The sequence below is a fragment of the Rhinolophus ferrumequinum genome, chromosome 2 (assembly GCF_004115265.2).
Source record: "Rhinolophus ferrumequinum isolate MPI-CBG mRhiFer1 chromosome 2, mRhiFer1_v1.p, whole genome shotgun sequence".
NCBI classification, from domain to species: domain Eukaryota; kingdom Metazoa; phylum Chordata; class Mammalia; order Chiroptera; family Rhinolophidae; genus Rhinolophus; species Rhinolophus ferrumequinum.
Window position 1 is genome coordinate 51,155,928 of NC_046285.1, and position 23,831 is coordinate 51,179,758.

The window sequence follows — 23,831 nt, forward strand, 5'->3', positions numbered from 1 at the left end:
GCCTCACCAGGGTGGAGTGAGCAGAGTTCACCAGGCCAATCAGATTCACATTTGGCTTGTGCGGTGTAGGCTGAACGCAGGAAAGATGGCGCCCATCTGCCGGCTGCTCGGGAGAAGGACTTCACACAGGGTAAAATGGCGACTATCTTCAAGCCCATTTCCCGAAGCCACACACCTCAGTCTACCCCTGCATGTCTCCAAGGACCCGAGTCACCGTCCCTCCGCTAGAGCCCAGGGTGAGTGTGAGGGAGTCTGTATGGGCCCTTTAAGAGGATGTCTGGGTTTCCTGCAGCCTTCCATCCCACCAGGATGGTCAGAATCCCCATTGTTTTTCACAGCCAGATGTTGTGGGGGCTTCTCTTCCCGGCACCAGTATTCCAGGCTGGGGACACTGGTGTGGGATGGGGTCCCCTGCTCCTCCGTGGGGAACCTCAGTGGCCAAGATATCCCTCCCAATTTTCATCTGCCACCTGGAGGTTTGGGGCCAGCCCGTTTTGCGTCTCCCCCCTTCCCATCAGTCTTGACGTGGCTTCTTCTTTATATCCTAAGTTATAAAACTGTTCAGCTAGACTTCAGATGGTTCTCCAGGTTGAATCTTCTATAATTTAGTTATAATTTTGATGTGTTCACGGGATGAGGCAAGCACAGTGTTCATCCGCCATTTTGGATCGTTATGCATTATTTATTTCTATTTCGGCAAGGAAAGTTTATTTGTGAAGGTGGCATCTTTGAAATCTCTGCATGTGCATTTCTTTTTAAGATCGAAGAAATCTTTTCCAGAAGTTCTCCAGCAGACTTTTCATGAATGGTATTAAATATACCTTCCTAAACCAATCACTGCAAAAGAAATGGGATTACCAGTGAGGATTCAACTCCTGGTTTGGAGCTGGGGCGGTGGCTGCCTCCTCAGAGGCACACAGCCCTCCAGAGGAGGCTGCCTACCTTAACAATATCAAGTTCTGCGAGGAAGGAGAAAGTGAGAAAGAGGATCAACTGTGTGATTGCTGCATGTGGCTTCCACGATGTCACGCTCTTATGGCTTTCCTTCTTCTTCTCTGGCCATTTGTTCTTAGGCTCCTCTTCCTTTTTCCACCCCTGAAACACTCCTCCTCATCTTCAGCTTCCTTCCTTCTCACCACTTACACGCTTTGTGGGTCTTCTTATTGCCATTATTAGATACTTACTACGACCCAGGCGCTCTCATTTTATTCTTATAACAGCCCTATAATATTATTATTATCTCTATCTTATAGATGAATTAACAGGTTTAGAGAGATCAAGGTTTTTGCCCAAGGTAACAGAACTACCAAGTAGATGGAAGTAGGAATTGGACTCTTTGACCCCAGAGTGCTGATCCACTGCCTGTCAGGCTTCTGTACCTCCTTCAAATACAGGGCAGCCAAACAGAACTCATCATTTCCCCGTGAACCCGCCCTGACCCCACGTTCCCTGCAGCAGTGAGGGAATTACCCTTTGTTGAATTATTCAGTGCAGAAACCCAGGGGTCATCTTCCTTCTTCGCTCCTTCACTATGGGATACTAACTTTGCTTTATAATCATTCCTTAAATCCAGCTCTTGTTCTTGACTCCTCCACTGTCACGGTCTATGAACAGGTCTGCTGTGACTTGGGTACATGTTGGCTGAGATTCCTCAGCCCTAGGGGTAACTGTGCAGAGATTTCAGATGGCTGGAGCCCCCTGCTTCTAGCTGTAAACAGCTTCCTCCTTTATTACCCCAGTATGTCATACAAAAGGAACCATTTTATATGTGTGCATAATGAGAAAGATATTGAGAAACACCATCTAGAGTAGATTGAGCCCACCTTTTTGCTTCCCCTCCACCACCCTCCTAATTGCAACCAGAGAGAGTGCATTACTCTCCTGTGTAAAATCTCTGGATGGGGGTCAGCCCTTCACCACGCTCAGGATCAAGTCCATATTCCCGATGGTGACTTATAAGACTCTCCACGATCCCTACCGTCCTCTCCAGCCTCCATTCTCACCTCTTTGTGAATGGAACTTGATGCTCCAGAAACATTTTTTGTAGGCCCTCCTCTGTTTTGTGTTGTTTCTCACCTCAGCATTTTTGCACACATTGCTTCTGTTGCAGGCTATGCCTGTATTATGGAGGTTAAGACCAGCTTTGGCATCAACTAGACCCGGTTTCAAATCCTTGCTTTGTCACTTGCTCATGGCGAAGGAGCACTTAAATCTCTCTGAACCCCAATTTATATCTTTATCTGTAAAATGAGGATAATAATAGTACCTACCTCAGGTCAGTTGTGAAGACGAAATGATTAAAAAAAAAAAAAACAGGAAACATAACAAGTGGTTTCTTTCATTATCCATTTTGCTTCACTTGCCGGGACTCGAAGAAGCCCTCCTTAACTCTATTTTCTGCAGGACCCTGTGCCAGGCTTTGCCCTTCGTGGTGTACGGATCGGTGGCGCCTTCTGATTGCTTCTGATCGTGCCCTGTATGGCTGAGGTCCCCCAGGTCTGGGATCCATTCGGATCCCTCTCAGCCTCTCGAGTCCACCTGGATGGGCCCACAGAGGAGCCAGGGTCAAGGACAGAGTCGGAGGTCCTCGGAGGAGGTGGCAATATAGCGGGGCATTGAACTTAACAAGTGGGAGTGTTCTGCAGAAAGAGACCGGCCTGTTGCTCATCCTGGGGCTCCTCAGGCTGAGGCCTGGCTGGAGAAGTGGTCCTTTTGGCTGCCTCGGGTTTCATGCCCTGGGGGGCGGAGCCAACACCATAGGGCGTGGCAACTATTCACCTAAACCTAATCAGGATGCTTACTTGCTCATTTGTGCCATATGAGCACACTGAGCTGCCGCCCGGGGTCCAAATCCTGCTTTGCGGCGGCCCGCGGGGTATCTGTCTCCCGGAGGGCAGGGGAGGGAAAGGCTTTAGAATAAAGGGATAATTAACGCCCAGGGCCGCGGAGATTCTACTGTGGGTTAGGGGAGCGGGAGTTGATAACCACAGACAGCGGCATCCCGCGCGCGTGTGCGGGGAATGTGCGGGCAGGCAGCAGGGAAAGACCATCTTGGTAGTAGGGGTTCAGCGAAGAGTAAACCACTTCGCCGGGCGCGTGGGGAGGCGAGGGAAGAGATCACCTGAGTGCGGCGAGAGGACTGGAGACCGCTCCGCCCTGCCACCGGTGATCAGAGATACTTGTCTTTCTCTCTGAGTCAGAGGGACTGGGCGGCTCTTGGCCTCCCCTTTCTCCCGCGCCCACTGTGTGCGCAGCACCGTGTCGGCTGTGGAGACACAGCTGTGAACGTGTAAGGTCCAGAATGGCAGCCATCGCGTGGTGGCTCATTCCAAGGAATGCCTCACCTTCAAACTTAAACTTCGTGACAAAGCTGCTGGTTCGTTGCTTATGGGAGAGAGCATCGGGCCCAAGGTCCCGCCCCTTCTCGGGATCAGGCATTTGGAGTGGGTTTTAAAGACTGCGGGGGGGCGGGAGTGTTGGAGGGGAAGAGCGGGGGTGGGGTGGGAGGGGGCGTACACGCGCAGCAGCCAAAGGCTCTTCTCTCGCTCCAAACGCGCACGGACCACGTCCCTCAAGGCCAAGATCTTGTTTCAGATTCTGGAGTCCATCCCAGGGGCAGCGGATGAGAATCTCTCCCCGAGTCCATTTTCCCGATTGGTGTCGCATTTCATTTTCACCTCCACTCTGGGGCTGCAGTAAACCCTACAGGGCACCCCACCCTGGAAGCATTGGAATGTCTGACCCTGGCGGCCTCCTTTTTCTAGTTGCCCATACTGACCCGTGTTTATCCTTTGATTAACAGAGAATGCAACACATTAACACACACGGGAAAGTAGAAGAGAATAAGGTACCTCCATTTCACTGACCTACGTCATTTAACCATTCGTGACCTCGCGGTTACCATCTGCAAAATGGGAACTCTGCTCTGTAGGGAGGAGTTTCGAGGTGTTAATAATTTTGACAGTGGTTCCCAGTTTCCTGAGGCGAAGATGTCTGGGGTCAAGAATGACGTATAAGAAGGAACGGCAAGGATGTCCTCCTTAAGGAAAGCTGCAACCGTCCTTGCCATACTGTGCGCGCAGAGCAAAGACCCAGACAGCCACCAACCAGCAGGGTAGGTGCTCGTCCACAGGGTCGCCTGGAGCATCCTTGGCGATAGGGCTTTTGCCCTTGTCTGTGGCCGCAAGCGCCTACTGGGCAAGGAGGCCATTCTCTCATACTGCGGGAGGGCAGGCCTGGCCTTAAGTGTACCTCGCAAGGCTGGAAGTGGAGAGAGAGTCTTCTCCGCTAAAATAACACGGATCTATCTGGTCTCACAGGCTTCGTGCTCAGCACTTTGCAGCGTTCTTTTGGTTTCATCCTCACAAGGACCCTGGGAGGTAGCTTTGTATTCCCATTTTATAGATGGGGAAAGGGAGGCTTGGTAAAGTTACGAAACCACCCAAGACCGCTAGCTGGTAGCAGGAGAGGATTCAAGTCTAGGCCTCCGGCTGGGTCCAAAGCTAGCGCTCTGAGTACACAGACAGTCTCCTTTCGCGAGAAAAGGTCATCGCAAGCCTGCTGTCTCCCCTAGCCTGGGATGTCAGGGCTGCGAGTCCGCGGACTCGGTTTGGGGAAAGTTAACGAGCGAGAATGTGGGTGTCTACAGCTCTCCCGCCTGCCCCCCAGGCTCTAGCACCTATCTGCTGGTCTCTCCGCAGCTAGCGCAAATAGGCGTGGAAACAACAGCGGTCCCCCTGCCTCCCCCCCTCCCGCCTTGACCTCCATCAACCCTTTCGGAGCCGCTCGGGTAGACTCACCCGCGCGCTGCCTCTGGGCTGCACTTGCGGCGCTGGCGGCGTCCGGCTGGGCGAGAGAGCCTGCACTAGGGGAGAGGAGGGGAGACGCCCAGACCAGAAGGCCAGAGGGGGAGGCGGCATATCCTCAATGCGGCCGCCCCTCTTCGGGGTCCAGGGAATTGCGCAAACCCCGCAGTGCGCCAGGCGGGGCGGGGGTGTGGCGGAAAGGGCTGGAGACAAGTGCGCCAGCGAGCGGGCAGGGCTGCCCAAATGCGTCCCCCGCGGTCTGGTAGCGGGGTCCGTCCACAGTGGGGGTGATTGTGGAGGGTCGGCATGTCCCTGGGGCCGTGGTACGCAGGGCGGTGACTGATCTCTCTCCTCGCCGCATTCCAGCTCATTTCCTAGCAGCCCCTTCCCTGTCGAGCCACAACTGGTGAATCGCCTTTTTAGCTCGAGGGATAATCAAACAATCTAGACCACACTTATTTTGTCATTAAAAATAAAACTTTTGAGTTCTGTGTGGGTGAGCATTTACTACGGCTCAGATAACTTGCTTTATTGAGTGGAAGAAGGTCAGGGAGGACGGCGGCGCCAGTAAGTCTTTCTGCGGGCCTTATTTGAGGAGCAGAGCCAGAGAGGCAGGTTCTGTTACACCCCCGCAGCCGCCCGCCGCAGCGCATTTCGTGCTGGAAACAGTCCCGCGACAGGCACCGCTTCACTTCTGCATCCTGCAAGTAGGGGAGAGGTGACTGGCCCAAGGCTGCCCGATTGCAGGGGCTGTGTGCCCAGGAGCCCTTGTCCGACGCCAGGCCCCCGTAGGCGGCGGGGCTAGGCGAAGGGCGCAGGACGCGGCGCTGGAACCAGTCCTTCTTCTCCTGGTTCCGAGGTGGGGTGAGCGCCCCCTACCCGCGGGTTGGAGGGCGGAGCTCTGCGCGCAATGGATAGGGCTGGGCGCCTCCCGGGTCCCTCCGGGTCCCTGCGCACGCCTGAGGGCTGAGGTGCGAAAGTGGTGGCCGGCTGACAGCGACACTGCCCCCTGGCGGGGGAATATTTTACTAAACCTCTGGGTGAGGCTGATGTGGCACAGGAGAGTCTCCCTCTCTCCCAAATGAAATAAATGTTTTTTAGAAGGTCTTGAGCATAATTCCTTCACTTGTGTTCTCCTTCATGCTTCACAGCAGCCATCACATTAAAGCAACAACAACAAAACAAAACCACTTTATTGAGATATTTACATACAGTAAATACCAGAAATTTTAAGAACTGTGTACAGTTCTATGACTTTTAAAAAAAGATTTTTATTAAGAAATATAGCTAACATACAACATTATATCAGTTTCAGCTGTACACCATAGTTATTCAACATTTATGTACCTAAAGAAGTGATCACCATGATAAGTCCAGCAGCCATCTGACACTGTCCCATGCTATCACAATATTATTGACTATTTTCCCTGTGGTGTACATTACATCCCCATGACTTATTTGTTTTATACCTGGAAATTTGGACCTTTTATTGCCCTTTGCCCCCCTTTTATTTTTTCAATTACAGTTGACCAGTTCTATGACTTTTGACAAATGAAAATACCAGACTAACCACTGTTCAAGGTGTAGAACAGTTCCATTTCCCCCCAAAGTTCCTTTTTGCCCCTTTGCAGTCAATCCTTCATCCTCCCTCTTCCCCAGCTTCAGACAACCTCTCATCTGATTTCTTTCACTATACTTTGTCTTTCCTAGAATTTCATATAAATAGAACCATACAGGAAGTCTGTATTGGAACACTCTCCCTACTCACCTGATCTGGCTTCCTAATCACTTTCTTTACCCAAAGACAAAGGAAATACTGAAAGGAAGACATTTTGATGACATTCAGGGCATGAAGGATAATACGACGACAACTTTGATGGCCATTCCAGAAAAAGAGTTCCAAAATGCCTTTGAAGGGAGGACTAGGCACTGGCATCAGTGCATAGCTTCCCAAGAGGAGTACTTCGAAGGTGACCATAATGATATTCAGCAATGAGGTATGGAGCACATTTTCTAGGATGAGTTCACAAACTTAATGGTTCAACCTTATATGCATATACCATAAGCTGTTTATCCATTTGGACATTAGTGAGAGGGTTGAGGGAGGCCCAGCTGGGCTGGTGGGGAGGTATCCTCTTAGGACCCCAAAGGAGGACATTTGGGTTGTTGTTGGACATTTGGGTTGTTTCTGATTTTGGGATGTGAATAAAACTGCCTTGAACATTCCTGTAAAATCTTTGTGTGGGAGTATGTTTCCATTTCTCTTGGGTAAAATACCTATAAGTGAATGGGATGGCTTGGTTGTATGGTTTTTTAACTTAGGAAGCTGTCAACTTGTTTTTCAAAGTGGTTATACTATTTTACATCACCACTAGCAATGCATGAAAATCCATTGCAGTCTGTGGTTTGCCGTTTTCTTTTCTTAACGGTAAAGAGCCAAAGTTTCTAATTGTGACTTCATCAAATTTATCAAAATTTTTCTTTGATGGGTCATCATTTTTGTCCTAAGAAATCTTTGCCTACCTTAATGTGAGGTCACAAAGATTTTCTCCTTAATTTGTATATTTTCAGGTTTTTGTTTAGGTCTATGATACAGTCCAATGAATTTTTATGTGTGGTGTGAGGTAAGAATCAAGATTCATTTTCCCCTCTCATGTAGATACCCAGTTTTCCAGCACCCCCTACTGAAAAGACTATCCTTTCCACTTTGAATTAGGGTGGTACCCTTGTCAAAAAACAGCTGTGGTTAGTCCAGCGCTAGAGATAAGCAGGAGGGTCTCAGCACCAAGAGAAAGGGCATCTAATCCAGCCAGGTATTGTTCAGGAAGTCTTCCTAGAGGGGTGATGAAGGAATCCAGGTAGAGGGTCCTAGTTCAGTGAGTTGCAATGTTGCTGTGGATTAAATTGTGTGGTTGTGGTGGGGGAGCGAGGGGCATAGTGCTGGAAGTTGGCAGGAACCCAGATTGAAGGGGGCTTTGTGTGTCCTGCTAAGGGGTGTGCACTTTATCCTGGGAGGGATTAGGGGTGACTGGACCACTTTAGGCAGGGGAATGGCACAGTCAGACTTGCGTTTCAGAACGTTTACTCTGGCTGCAGAAAAAGGATTACAGGAGGTCAGAATGAAGGCAGGCAGACCAGTGTGGAGAGTGTTGCAGTCGCAAAACTGAGAGATGATGGCAGGAGGGGAACTCTCCTCTGATTATCCTTTTTTACCTTTGACTTTTGTATCATGTTTAAGAATTACTTATTCAGAATAAATGAAGTCAGTAGGTAGAAGCCACAGGATGTGGTGACTGCAGTGAGGCTGGAAGAAAGATGTTTGCATGGGAGAGCCACCCTTCAGACTCATGAGGCTGGACTCCACTCTCAGAGGCCCTGATTCAGGAGGTCAGAGGCGAGGTCCAGGGCTCTGTGTTTTAAAAACTTTACAGCGAATTCTGATGTGCAGCCAGCATTGAGGACCGCTGGTCCAGGTTGATGGCCGGTCTCAGATGTAAGCATTTGGGTGAATGAAAGTCCAGTCCCTAGACAGGGAATATGGGAGATGAAGTAGATTTTAGTTAGGTTTTCGTTACTTGACACTTGGCAAATTTCCATGAAGGTTTGTAGAAGACAATTGAATGTGTGGGTTTGAAGCTCAGAAAAATATCTGGATTGGAAAAACAGTCTGGTTGGTCATTAGCTTATGGAACAGGGGTTCTTAACCCGGGCTCTATGGACCCAGGAAATTATATGGATAACTTTACGTGTACATATGTATGCATGCAAATTAGGGTTTCTAATTTCAAAAGGGCCCATGTCCTTCCAAAGGCTAAGAACCTCTGTGAAGACAGTGGTGGCTCCATGGGAACACTGCTGGGCAAGAAGAGACAGGGCTCCTTCCCCTTCCCCCACTCTGGCCCCTCCCTCAGACCGCTGCTCCTGGGGATCTTCGCCTCTCTAGTTGCCAGGGCAATGCTTCATCGTCCTTCAGTTTTCTTGAGTCTAATTCAAATCTTTCCAGCTTTAATTTATATTTTAAATCAAAGTAATATATGTGCACAATTTTAGAAGTTCAGAGAGATACCCAAAGCTTACACGTGAAACAATGGCCTAGTATGTGAGCCTACCTAAGCCTGAGATGCAATCAAGTAACCCTGAGCCTTCTCTTGCCTGGTCGCGGCCCAGCCTCCCTTCTTCCCATCCTTGTGTGCCCCTCCTCTTCCTTTGTTCCGCTTCATTTTCCTCCTTCTCATTGTCATCATCTGTAACCAGATTCTGTAGGAAACTGAAAGACAGGTACAGAATCCCTGCTGGAACTATCTTCACTTCCTCCTTTCTCTGCTTCCCGCCAACATGGAATGGGACAAAGTTCCCAGGTTTCATAGTCTCAGGACCAGCTGAGGTCCTGGCTCAGGTCCACCAAGTAGACGTATGACCTTGAGCAGGCTGATCCCTCTCTCCATGCTCCAGCTTCCCTGACTGTAAAATGACAGTGTGATCTCTGGAAAGCAGCACAGCTCTAGTGTCCTGGAGGAAAATCACCTGAGAGAGCCCTGGCTCTCTCAGGCCGAGATGGCTCTGATGGTGTCCTGAGGACAGGCCATGGCAGTGCCCTTCTGACTTGTTGTGCCCAGCTTCGGAGCCTTTGGAGGTGGAGGGCATCCTGCCTGCTTTGCCATTTCCTCAGCCTGTCTAACAAAGCAGCTTCCTGTCTTGACTCTGTATCTCACAGGATGGGAGGAAGCAGTTATGGCATCACGGGAGGAGTGTTTGGACCTTGCCTTTTGGATATACCATTTGATTCAGAGGACAATTTCCCCCCAAGGGAGATTTGAATTAAAACATTTGTTCTGAATTACACAAATGCTCATTAATTTTTGGGCAGAGAATTTTCCAGGTGAACCTCACTAGGCTGACAATAAATTGATACACGTCATGTTAGCATATGGTTTTCCCTTTTATTTTCATAAACTTCTTTTGATACAGTTTCAAACTAGACTTTTAATTTAATGACCTGCCTTAATGGTTCCACTAACATCTGTTCTTATATGACACGAAGAGCTCAGACTTTCAGGTGTGTGAACCTGGATCAACCTTGGCTGAGACCTCTGACGGTTTGGATCTCCAGCTTGGGAGCTCATCTTTTCTCTAAAGCGGGAAGGGAAACCTCTGAATGTGAAGAGCAAAGCTGGGTCTGCCTTCCTTAGCTGTGTGATCTTGCAGCACTCCTTTAAATCCCCTCAGCCTCATTTTTCTCACTTCTAAAATGAAGATAATAATACCTACCTGCCTAACTCAGAAGAGAGATTTGTAGTACATCAAATAAGTAATTATTACCACAATAACATTAACTAATCACTTGTAATAAGTAATTATTATCACAGTAAGCTCCTCACCCAGTAAGTAGTGGGAGCTCCAGAAATACTCTTTTATTGTTGCCATCATGATTAATGAAAACAAGCTGTGTTTACTTGCTCTGACCACTGGGTGGCACCACAGATTTGGTTCTGTGACGATGTGTTTTGGTCTCAACAGCAGCTTTTGTGTTCAACCATAGCACAGTGCCATTTTTCTGTAGGTCAAAACCAGCAGATTATCGGCACTTTCATATGGTTCTCCCTAAGTTATTAGACGCTACCTGCCCTGGGCTGTTTCCTTTTGGCTTTGTCTCAGCTAAACCCTGACCCATTCCAGGGATTCACCAACTGGGGTCTTTAGGAAGCCTGGGCTGTGTCCGTGGCATGGATGGCATGAGCCTGCTGGAGTTCACCCACTAGGCAGCCAGGATGTGCCACTAGAGACTTAGGGTCAAGGGCTCACCTGAGCTGGGAAGACAGCATCAGAGTTAAGGACAGAGCCAGAGACATAGAGAAGCAGTACACTGGGGATCAAGGAGCTGGAGTTGTAGAAGCAGTGGTATCCTATTTTACATGAATACAGATTTCCTTGCTGAGCCCAGAAAGCCATTCCCCACGAAAGTCTAAGGACACACCATGCCCAGGTAACCCTGACCTGTGTTCCTTGCTTTCAGTTCCTTTACTCCCTCACAAGGTGTGTTGGCCTTGGGTCCCCAGGATTGTGAAAGAAGTTGAGAAACAGAAAGATCTCAGATCATTAACAGAATTGACTGGTGACCCTAAGAGGTAGGAGTGACTCATTTGAAGGCTGGGTGGGGCTCCAGGCCCCATAGCTCCCCGGGCCCAGGACAGGTTCTCAGGCAACGAGCCCACCTTGTCTGACCTAAAGCTAAGCAAAGCTTCATATTTGTAATTGGAGGTGTGTGTGTGTGTGTGTGTGTGTGTCCTTTATGCCATCTGTCTGTGCCTTTCCAGCCAAAGGGTCCTGGGATTTTCATACACAGATGAATTTGGACCTGTTGAAGGATCAGGAACACTTATAAGTAGCTTTTTCATATTTGTGTGTTTAACACTTTTTCAGAGACAAGGATTCAGATAAGAAAGTTTTGTGAGAGAGAGAAAGAGAGAGAGAGAGAGAGAGAGAGAGAGAGAGAGAGAGAGAGAGAGAGAGAGAGAGAGAGAGAGAGAAGGATTCAGGGGACTTAAAAAAATGGGCTATCTTCCAGAAATACAAGAATAGCTTAATATTAGGGAATCTTTCAATATAATTTACCATATTAATTGATCAAAAGATAGAAATCATATGACTACCTCCTTAAAGGCTGAAAAATTCAGCAGTTTAATCTCGGTAAACACTCTTAATAAAATAGGAGTAGGTGTATACTTCCTTAACATGATAAAATATATTTATCTCAATGTCAAAGGCAGCATCGTGCTTAATGGGAAGAAGCTCTCCCCAGCTCAAAAGTCAGCAAAGAGATTTGTCCATTTTCACAACTATTATTTAATATTTTTCTGGATATAATAGCCAATGTGATTTGACAAGAGTAGAACATAAGGTATAGAAATCAGAAAGAGGAAAAATTGTTATTATTTCCAGATGGCATAATTTTATACCTGGAAAACCCAAAAGATTTGACTTGAAATATATTAAACACGAAATGCTGGCAAGGATGTAAAGCAATAGAAACTCTCATTCATTGCTGGTGGGAATGCAAAATGGCCCAGCCACTTTGGTAGACAGTTTGAGGATTTCTTTTAAAACCAAACATACTCTTACCATACCATCCAGCAATTGTGCTCCTTGGTATTTATCCATATGAGTTTAAATGTAAATCTCCACAAATTCTGCATAAAAATGTTTATAGCAGCCTTATTCATAACTGCCAAAACTTGGTAGCAACAAGATGTCCTTCAGTAGGTGAATGGATAAACTGTGTTACATTCAGACAATGGAATACTGTTGAGTGCTAAAAAGAAATGAGCTATTAAACCACAAAAATACATGGAGGAAGCTTAAATGCACATTGCTAAGTGAAAGAAGCCAGTCAGAAAAGGCTACATACTATATGATTTCATTTCAACTGTATAGCATTCTGGAAAAGACAAAATTATAGAGATAGTAAAAAGATCAGTGGTTGCTACGGGTTCACAGGGACAGAGGGGTGAACAGGTGGAATACAGGATTTTTAGGGCAGGGAAATTATTTGTATAATACTGTAATGATAGACACATGTCATTATACATTTGTTGAAACCCATAGAATGGGCAACACGAAGAGTGAACACTAATGTAAACTGTGAACCTTGTGATACTAGGTCAATGTTGGTTCATTGATTGTAATAAATGTACCACTCTGATGTAGGATACTGAAGGGGGGGAGGCTTTGTGTGTGGTGTGGGGCGGGGAGGAGCAGGGGGTACGTGGGGGTTCTTTATACTTTCCATTCAATTTTGCTGTGAACCTAAAACTGCTCTAAAAATATCTATTAATTAAAAAGGAAGTATTACAAATAGCCAGATATTTCAGTAAGAAATTAAAATTAAAATTCATCTAATTTAAAATTAATATTCTGAAACTATAGATTTCACATTTACAAACAACTAGTTCGAAAAACTAATGGAAGAAAATAATCTATTTACAATAACAAAACAACAACAAAAAAACAATAATGGCCAGAAAATGAAACAACTAGGAATAAACTTAATGAGATTCATGAAATGTACTTATGAATGAAACTTTAAACTTTAGAATTCTACTAAGGGATACAAAAGATGATCTGAACAAATGCAAAGACATACCAGAGTTTTAGAAAGTCCATTTAGTTTACAATACATAAATTTAACAGGAGTCCAATAAAAATACCGACAGGATATATATGTGTATTTTTTTTGGGTAACAAAACAAATAATAATATCCAGGACAAAACTTATCAGAGATTAAAATGGCTAATTTTATAGTGCTATAAAAATTAAACTAATGCAGTACTCACACAGAAATTGACAGATGGAACAGAATAGAAAGTACAAGAATACTCATAGATTCAACTCAGGATATGATCAAGTTGAAATTCCAAATCAGTGGAGGAAAACTATTTGATCTAAAACTACTAGGCAAACAGGGTAATCTGAAACAAAAAATAGAGTTGTATCAATACCTTATACTTCACTGCAAAATAATTCTGAGAGGTACCAAATCTGTAAATGTTAATAAAATGAAACCACAAAATGCTGAAGAAGCAATGGAAGAATTAAAACATAATTTTGGAGATGAGAGAGCACTTCTAAGTATGGCACAACACCAAATTAAGAAATAGCACTATTAACTGAACTACAGACTTTATTCAGCATTCACCAGTTTTTCCACTAATGCCCATCAGGACACTGTGATGTACTCAGCCATCATGACTCTGTGATCATATCTGTCTTCCCTGGTTTATCATGACTTTGACTTTCGAAGAACAGGGGTCAGGTATTTCATAGACTATCTCTCAGTTTGGGTTTGTCTAATATCTTCTCATGATTATACTGGAGTTACGGATTTGGGGAAAGAATACCACAGAGATGGGGTACCCTCTGCGTCACATCATATTGGTATCAATTAATCATGTCATTGGTATCAACATGACTTATTACTGGTAACATTGATCTTGTTCATTTGGTTAAGGGGGTGCCTGCCGGGCTTTTCCACTGTAAAGTTATTATTTCTCCCTTTCCATGTTCTGTTCGTGAGAAGCCTGTTACTGAGTCCAGCCCACCCTCGAGGGCAAAGAGTTAAACTCCTCATCCTGGAGGGAAGAGCAGCAAAAAATGTGGGGACATATGTTAAAACAAGGGCAGTAATTAACAATATTTTGGAGGAAATACTTCGAATCTATGCATATATCCTGCTTCTCTTTAGAGTTTTGCTCACTAGTTTTAGCATTATTTGTGGATCTTACCTGTGGGAATTGCAAGAATAGCATTCTTATGGTGATTTTCTATTTCTCTCATTCCTTTTCCATTTACTATTTGAAATTCTTCTATAAGAAAGATTTGTTCCTTTCCTCCCACGTATTTATTTGATCATTTACAGATGTGTATTTTACATAGTTATAAAAATACTTTCAAACCAGCAAAAGAAAATTGGACTATTTAATTGACAGCAGGAAAGGGAAAAAAATCAGTAAAATGTATGGTAAATAAAATATATAAAATAAGGTAGAAATAAGCCCTAATATAAATAAAGCATCACTAATTATACCTAAAGGCAATAGACATCTAGACAGAACCCCTTAGTGTTGGGACACTAGACCATAAGGCACACACTTAAAATGATAGAGAAAGATTGCAAAAAAAACCCATATAGAATAAAAAGATATATCAAGTAAATACAAACTAAAGAAAGTCAGAGTAGCAATAAGAATATCTAACAAAATAAAATTCAAGGTAAAAAACACCAAATTGTCAAAGATGGATAGAACAGATGGTAAAATGGTCACAACATATGCATCTAACAATAGTCTTAAAATACATAAAGTTGCAACTGACAGAACTGCAGGAAGAAACAGCTCAACAATTGTAGTTGGATATTTTAATGAAGCCACTTCCTCAGGAAGAGATAGTTCCAAAACAAGCAAAGATATAGATGATTTGATTGACTTAGTTAATAATCTTTTTCTTTTTTTAATTGGGGAAGGAGAACAGGACTTTATTGGGGAACAGTGTGTACTTCCAGGACTTTTTCCAAGTCAAGTTGTTGTCCTTTCAATCTTAGTTGTAGAGGGCGCAGCTCAGCTCCAGGTCCAGTTGCCCATTGTTATTTGCAGGGGGTGCAGCTCACCATCCCTTGCGGGAGTCGAACCGTCAACCTTGTGGTTGAGAGGATGCACTCCAACCAACTGAGCCATCCGGGAGCTCAGCGGCAGCTCAGCTCAAGGTGCCGTGTTCAATCTTAGTTGCAGGGGGCGCTGCCCACCATTCCTTGCAGGATTTGAGGAGTTGAACCGGCAACCTTGTGGTTGAGAGCCCACGCTCCAACCAACTAAGCCATCTGGACACCTGGTAGTTGAGCGGCAGCTCATTGACTTCATTCTAGTTGCGGAGGGCGCAGCTCCATGTGGGAATCGAACCAGCAGCCCTGTTGCCCAGAGCTCACGCTCTAACTAACTGAGCCACCTGTCCACCCCTTGGTTAATAATCTTGATAGATAAGGTGTATCAAGCAATGAAGGCACCTGGTTGTCCATCTTCCAGAGGTGAAAGACAGGATGGAATCCTCTATGAATTAGAAACACATGAATATGGATTGCTTTTTTAAACATAGTGTTAAGTGAAAGATAAAGTGAGAAGGAGAAGGAGATTTGTTAGCACAGGACAATGTGTTAAAGAAACATACACATGAAAACATGTATGCTTTACAAAAATGTTAGGATACACATCAAACACATTAGGGTAAATGCCCATGGTAGGGTGGGGGGGAAGGGACAGGAATTGGGCCCAGGAATAAAGAGTGACAATAAGTAAATAAGGCAGGAGAAAGGCCTTGTGGGCTGCTGCTGACGGTAAACTCTGAACTGAGGTGGATGATAAACTCAGCCCTGCACCTTCCAGATACAAAGCTGATTGTAATCTTTCCTATCAGCAGAAAGGTTTGTGTGTGTGCTAAATGACTGCAGCTGTCATGTGGCCTGTAGACAGCATTCTCTTGGAAAATCGCAAGCAACTGGGGGCCCGAAAGCAACTCTGGAGGTTGCCTTCTGGGTACTGCCGATTCCTGCCACCAGGTGCTGGGTCAGCTGCCCTCCCACACCAGGCAAAGCCCCCTAAAAACTGGCATCTCTCTGTCATGGGGAAGCCACATGTGCTGAGCTGGAGCCATCCAGAAACTGGCTCCAGCTCAACTCGAACTTCAGAATTTCTCAAGCAATAGATTTGAAATCCTGAGAACAAAGTTCCCCTGGCCAGGTTCCAAGGTGGGCAAGACTTCTCTTTGCAGTTCTTTTTCCTGCTCACCTACTGTTCCCACAGGAGTGTCTGGGTTAGGAGCAGGTCTAACCCTGAGATGGGTCACAAGAAGTCTCAGAAAGAAACGTCTCAACCGACAATCTTCAAAGTATCACAAGAGCAGTTTTTTAAAAATGTAAAGTTGTCTAAGGACTTGAATAGACATTTCTCCCAAGAAGATACACAGATGACCAGAAAGCACATGAAAAGGCGCTCAACATCATTAGGGAAATAAATGCAAATGAAACCCATAACGAGACACCACGTCACACCCACCAGGATGGCTATTATAAAAAAGAGAAAGAAAGTAACAAGTGTTGGTGAGGATGTGGAAAAATTGGAATGCTTGTGTACTGCTGGTAGAAATGTAACATAGTGCAACCACTGTGGAAAACAGTATGGCAGTTCCTCAAAGAATTAAACAGAATTACCATATGATCCAGCAACTCATTTCTGGGTGTATACACAAAAGAATTGAAAGCAGGGTCTCAAAGAGATATTTGTATACCCATATTCACAGTAGCATTATCCATAATGCTAAAATGTGTCTACTGACTAATGAATGGATAGGCAACACGTGGCGTATACATACCGTGAAATAGCATTCAGCCTTAAAATGGAAGGAAATTCTGCAATGTTCCACAATATGGGCAAAACTTGAAGACATCACGCTGAGTGAAATTAGCCAGTTACAAAAGGACAAATACTCTATGACTCCATTAATATGAGGTACCTAGAATAGTCGAATTCATAGACAGAAAGTAGAAGGGTGGTTGCCAGCGGCTGGGGGAGGGGGAATGAGGAATTGGTGTTTAATGAATACAGAGTTTCAGTTGGGGAAATTCTAGAGATGGATGGTGGTGATGGCTGCAGAACAACGGGAATGTACTTATTGCCACAGAACTGTACACTTAAAAGTGGTTAAAATAGTAAATTTTTATATTATGTATATTTTATTAATACCACAAGTTAAAAATAAAGTTGCCTGAGAGAAGACTGCAAAGCAGATGCATTTCAGTGTAACCTCTACCCTACCCCTTGGGGTCCTTCTCAGTCTCAGAAGAAACTGAGACTTCAAGGTTGGGGTGGGAAGGAAGAAACCTAGCTTTTAAAAAGTTCTTTAGCCTCTAATGGGAATGGGAAGAAAAGAATAAGGGCTTCAAAAGTTTGGAATCCTAAGACACCCCTGGGTGAGGACATCTCTTGCCAGTCTCTGCTGAGCAGGAACCAGCTCCTCTGTCCTTTCGCAGGAGGAAAGGTCTGGAAACAGCTGTGTGTGCTTATAATTGTGTACACACCTCCATCACGTACACATGGGTACACGCACACACACTCGCCCAGGGTTGGTGTCTCTTAAGGAAAGAAAGAAGCTAGTCAAACCATCCTGTGGGCTTTAGGAGCTGGGGCAGGTGGCTTTGTTAGCCTGCATGGCCCGCCTCCCTAGCCATACCCACTCTCTGCTGTGGGGCCTCAGCCATAAGGGCTGATGGCAGAGCAGATCTGCAGCCAGAAACCCCTCTCGGCTCTTGGTACTCCCTGCAAGAGGGGGAGGGGACCTCATGCCCTGAGAGAGGCACAGCTGAACAGCTAGTGGCTGAAAAGCTTTGCGGAGGAATTGCAACCTGTCAGCGATAAGCTCAGTCCATCCCCCCCATCTCTGACATCGGCAGGGCCAGCACTTTGTTATCAGTGATGAGCCCAGGCTCCAACAAATGCTGACCCAGGCCTTCTGCTCTGGGTCAGGGGTCCCCCTGGCCAGGGCCTGAGGTAATTGTGGAGACCTGCAGCACAGGAGATAAGGGCAATTGCACCTGGACTTTGGTTGGGGTGTCCTGGAGGCTGCAGGCAGGCAGCCCAGCTGGCAATGTGGCAGGATCCCCTTCTGCGTGTGCCACCACCGTGCTCTGGGGCTGGATGTGTCCACATCCCTGTGGGTCCCCCTGGAGGGACCTCAGAGCTCCCTGGAGGATCATCTCAGCTCTTCCTTGCTACAGCATTGCTTTTCAACTCTTGTCTGCCCATCCAGGAATCCTTACCGCCTTGCAGGTGTCGTGCCTGAGAGCACTCCTCGATAAACCTGCACACAAACCTCAGCCTCAGAGTGTGTTTTTCAGGGAACCTGTCCTATGACAGTAGAGCCAGGAAAGATCCAGGAATAGACTCTAAAATGAAGTTTTGGCACTGGAACACCTGGGGCCACCTGGCAATGACCTCAGGCACGTACTTGTAGTTGTGGCATAATTGCTAACATTTTCCCAGGTGGTAAACTATGTTGGGATAGTGGTAGAAGGGATTGCACTGGTGCATGCTGGGCGCTGTACACTGTGTGGTGTGCTTACTCTGCTAGTTTGAGCCTGGAGGAAAGTTCCCATTGGCAGAAAGTCCTGCCCCTGTAACGCTTGGTTTCCTGAAAGATGAGGGGGTGGGACCAACTGATTGGGCAAGCTGAGTCACCGAGTCCCTTCCAGCTCTTGCGTCCTACAAGAGCCCGTGGACTAGTGATGGGGTTTGGGTGAGACAGTGTTATGGAGCCGAGAGCGTGAATGAGCGAGGGGTGAGGGGTGGAGGGTCCCCACCTTGCCTGAAGCAGGGCTTTGATCTTTGGCTCAGGTCCCCTGTCTGCAGCTCTGAGCTTCTGCCCCCCAGCTCTTCCCCAGGCTGCTGGGTTCTGATGCCAGTGTAACTGTAGACCAGCTCAAACTGGTCCTATCCTGTTTAACAAGATCTGGAACCAAAGTTTAAAACCTTGGAGACACCACTCACGAGTAACACTTGTGAGCCCTTAAACTGTTACTCTTAAAAACCCTGCCCTGAACCCTGGATCAGGAAGACAGATTCGAGCCTCCTGTCTTCTTGCCATTAGACTCACAAATACAGCTCCTTTCTTTTCTCAAAAGTCCGTGCTGTAATACTGGTTTCTAAGTGCCGTGGGCAGTGCACTCGTTTGGTAAAAACTGGACACCTGTAGTTGACCCCGCTGAGCTTGGGTGTTTGTCCACTTCACTCAGGATGACGATGGCCTCAGACTTCCCTTTCCTTCTCCCATGTCTACTCACAGCCTGGCAGAAAGTTGCAGGCTCAGGGTCACAGGCAGTTGCAAAAGTTGCAGAGGACAGAACCACAGGCATGTTTCTGGTCTGCGGTTCTGTGAGTTTGAAGTCCGGGCTTGGCCTGGGCAGGCAGGGGCCTCACTCCATACATCCCCTCCAAAGGACTGTGTGGACACTTGGCACACCTTTTATTCATGCCTCCCAACCAGCCCAGGAGGCAGACACTCAGGAGGAAAAAAATGGAGATTCCGAAGGCTTAAATGGCTTCTGGAAGGTCCCACAACTCATGGTCGAGCCACATCGGCATCCAGGACTGGGTAGCTCCAAGCCTGCCTCCCGCCTCAGCCATGCTTTACCTCCTCCTTGGGGCCACTCAAATTTTCTCGGCCAGAGCCAAGAGGATGTGAGACATTGGGACTGTAATCGGGACGGTGGAAGGTTTTATTGCTTGTTTATTTATTCATTCCAAAGTGAAAATGATTAGAAATGTAGAATGCTTTAAAATTCAAAATACAGAATTTAAAGAACAAAGTAAAAATTACCCTTAAATTCCACCAACTAAAGATAGTCACTGTTAGCAGTTTGGTGAACAGATTTCCAGACAGCCGTGTGTGTGTGTGTGTGTGTGTGTGTGTGTGTGATTTTATGATAATGGGATCATATACTGTTTCATAACCTGCTCTTTCTACTCAACAATATGTCATGGAAATCTTTCTACATCAGTAAGTATAGTTCTAGCTTTCATTTATTGACTCTATATTATCCATTGTATTCCCTTGTAAATGATAGCATACATCATCTTTTATTTTCCAAACCCAATACTGCTGGGCATTTAGATTCTTTCCGTATTTTACTATCACAAAAACTCTCGGGTGAACATTATTACACCTCTGTTTTGGCCATTTATCACCTACTGCCTAGGGCACATTTTAGCGGGCTGATCTTAAAAATTCCACAGCCATGGCCTTACACTGATGCTTCATTCCAGAAGCAGATTCTTGTTTTTCAGGGGCTCCTCCCTGAGGGTTCAGTGGCCTTCATTCCAGGTGCCCTCATGGCAGGTCAGCAGAGACACACACTCGGGGATACAGCTTTTTCCTTGGGCTGTTCTGGGTAAGAGGCAGGTATGAGACTTTGCCCCCAAGTTGTGAGATTTTTAAGTCCAAAGACATGACCAGCCCACATGAATCAGTCCTGCCGGAGTCTGGTGGGGCTTGCAGACGGTCTGCAACTCTGGGAAGGGCTTGGCTTTGCCTATCAGGAGACTGATGGGCCAGGAGGGGCTAAAACAACTTGGACCAAAGGCTACCAGTGGGCTAGAGGGAGTCCCTGCCAGGCTGGAAGCCTGGGCTTGGGGCTGCATTGACTCATGCTTTTATTTATTCATTTATTCAGCAAGCGAGGTCTGTGGTAGAGGCTGGGTATGTGGAATCAAAGAAGACAAGGCTCAGAGTCGGTAGGGGAGAGGCCAGAGTCTGATAACTATAGAGCAACAGACAGTTCTCATGCACTTGGGTTGGGGGAGAAAGGCAAGGTCTGGGGGGTTATTGGGGGTAGACACTCCAGACTTTAGCCTATATCTTAGCCAGGCAAGGCTCGGTTACCAAAAGTGAGGGTAAGTTACCGAAATAAGGGTAACTTTCATTATGATTACAACTACTTCTCCTGCCCCAACACACACATAGCTTTTTACTAAGGGAAGAGACATAGTGAACCTTACTATTTTACTCTTTTCAAAGGCAAGGTTTCCTCTCTGCCCCTGCAGTGTGTCCCGAAGTCACATGTCAGTTTACTGGGGTACAGTGATTCCATCAAGAGATGGGCTTAGGAGAGTCGAGGAGGGTCGTCGGTCAGTTGGCAGAAAAGCGGACAGCAGGTTGCATGTCATGTGAATCCAGCCTCCAGTGAGACTATAGTGGCATGACTCCCATACCTATGGCTCCGTGGGTGTTCCTTTTTGGCCTAGCCATATCCTGCGTTCTTATGTGGGGAGCGGGAGCTGAGACCCCGCAGGCTGTCCCGTGTGACAGGGATGCTCAAAGGTTTACAGTGGGACTGAATTATTGCTGACACCTCCAATTCTATACTTTTGGATCTCTCTCTGAACATTAAAACACTGACCCCAGAATGTCACCCATTCCTAAAGTGACTTCCTGCCCCATGACTGAAATCCTCCCTTATGCCCAGCCCTGGAACTTTCAGCTGGGAACAGCTCTGGTTCTTGATTCTGAGCCACAGAAGCGGACCTGCTGGTCCATCCCACAGATGAAGAAACAGGCCTAGACAGGAGCCATGACTTTCCCCTGGCCTGATACAAAGGCCCAGCTTGTCCTCTTTCCTCTGTTACCACTTGTATCAGTTAGAAACACAGTTAGCTGAAACAACTGGAAACCAGATTAGCTGTCAAGGAATTGGATTAGATCAGTCCAAGCCTGGGGAGTGCCGCTCGACCCCCATGTTTCCATCTTTTTGTTCTGCTCTGCTCACCATGCTTTTTTTCTTCTTTTTCTGTGTGGTGTTGCGTCACACAACAAGACAGCTGCTCCATTTTCTAACTATTGTGTCTGCTTTCTGGGCAGAAGGGGGAAAGGCTATGCTACCTCAGTTTGTCCTTTAAAATGCCTACCTGAAATTTTTCCCCCCTTTTCTTCTGCCTCCCCCCCCCACTCCAGTTCAAGCTGTTGTTTCTCAGTCTAGTTGTGTAGGACACAGCTCCCTGGCCTATGCTGGTGTTAGGAGCCTTGCGCTCCCCTTGGCTGATGCAGTTGATTGCCAGTCGTAGGTGGGCTGCTCACAGCAGCTCGTAGCCAGCTGCCGGCCGCTCATGCTAGCCACCAGCCACTCATGGCAGCACATGGTAGCCCACAGCAGCACACAGAAGCCCACGGCAGCCCACGGCAGCACTCAGCATCTCACACTGGCTGCTGGCCACTCATGCTGGCCACCAGCCACTCACGCTGGCCAATGGCCGCTCATGACAGCACACAGTAGCCCACAGCAGCACACAGCAGCCCAAGGCAGCTCACGCCAACCTCCGGCTGCTCACAGCAGCCCAGCTTCAGGGCGAGCTGTTGTTCACAGTCTTAGCTGTAGAGGGCGCAGCTCACTGGCCCATGTAGGAATTGAACCCGCGACCTTGGAGTTAGGAGCATGGCACTCCAACCACCTGAGCCACCGGGCCGGCCCGCCTACAAGAAATTTATACCCTTTAACTTCTGCTTAGGTTTTATCAGCCAGAACTGGGCTGTCTAATCACCCATAGTGAATATTTTTAACCGGGCTCATTGCCATCCTGAACCACATTGGAGTTTGCTAGAAAGGAAAAAAGGGGGGAAGAATATTGAACGGTCACATGTAGAGTCTCCCATGAAGTTGAATGGATTGGGATTTGGGCTAAGAACACCCTGCTCAGTAAGTCACCAGGCCCTTCTCTTTATCCCCTAATGTCTCAAAGGTTGGCCATGGTAGAGAGTATAGATTTTTCTGGAGTTGGAAGTTTCTGAGGATATCAGAAGTTAGGAGGAGGAAGAGGGGTATTCTGACCAGATAGTTTCCTCATGCTAATCTTTGAGTCCTCACCTCTTTCTGAAAGCCCTACTGAGAAATTCGCAGTGGGAGGTACAAGGGCACAGGACCTGCAGGAGGAGAGAGCCACCATGCTGGGCAGGGGAGTGAATAGAAAAAAGAGAGTAAGTTCAGAATTCTGCCCCAGACTTTCAGCTACCTGCCAGGACCCTTGCCTGGGTGCTTTGGCACTGTCCTGCACATCCCACTGGTCCCCATGGACATGGCATAGAAGCCATGGTTATAGGCCTGTCTCTTCCTCCAGACTGGGTCCAGCTTCCTCTGTGAGGACCTTGTAACACTCTTCTCACCCAAGCCCTCCACCCACCTGCTGGGGCAGGCACATGTCGTGCTCTCATGGGATGTGAACTCATACCGTCTTTAACAGTGGTCTTCAAAAGTGAGGTGGCCTGATCAGCATCACCCAAGAATTTGCCAGAAATGCACATTCTCTGGCCCCAACTTAGTTCCATGGAATCAGAGACTCTGGGGGTGAGGCTCGGCATTGTGTTTAAGAAGCCCTCCAGGTGATTCTGATGTGAGCCCAAGGGTGAGAACCAGTGATGTATAATGACTTACAGGCTGTGAAACAGCTTCTGGGCTATTAGTGCCAACCCGAAGGCAGCTGGGAAAGGCAGAAATCAAAAAGAGCCCACCTGGCCGCGTTATGCTTCGGCACAGACCAGACAATAATCCTGTGAAGACTGACACTTTTGAGTCTAAGAATAACTGTTAGAGCTAGAAACTACTGAGAAGGCCTGCCTGGTGGCTCAGGCGGTTGTAGCTCCGTGCTCCTAATGCTGAAAGGCTGCTGGTTCGATTCCCACATGGGCCAGTGTCAGATGGCTCAGTTGGTTGGAGCGCATCCTCTCAACCACAAGGTTGCCGGTTGAACTCCCGCAAGGGATGGTGGGCTGCACCCCCTGCAACTCACAACAGGCAACTGGACTTGAAGCTGAGCTGCGCCCTCCACAACTTAGATTGAAAGGACAACAACTTGACTTGGAAAAAGTCCTGGAAGTACACACTGTTCCTCCATAAAGCCCTGTTCCCTTTCCCTCCCATCCTCCCAACCAAAAACAAAAACAAA

At 46.9% G+C, this 23,831-nt stretch overlaps 1 protein-coding gene across 8 annotated transcripts in view; it reads right to left on the minus strand.

Annotated features, from left to right (window-relative positions):
- The window catches only part of PIGZ (phosphatidylinositol glycan anchor biosynthesis class Z), a 30,098-nt gene extending 25,117 nt beyond the window's left edge, over window positions 1-4,981 (minus strand). For 7 of the 8 annotated variants that reach the window (XM_033087680.1, XM_033087697.1, XM_033087690.1 and 4 more), the window contains exon 1: window positions 4,800-4,981. The gene's annotated coding sequence lies outside the window, so the exon portion shown is untranslated. Of the gene's footprint in view, window positions 1-2,270; window positions 2,539-4,799 lie in introns of all 8 variants that reach the window. The other variant, XM_033087670.1, reaches the window with a different exon arrangement.
- Window positions 4,982-23,831: the final 18,850 nt, after the last annotated feature.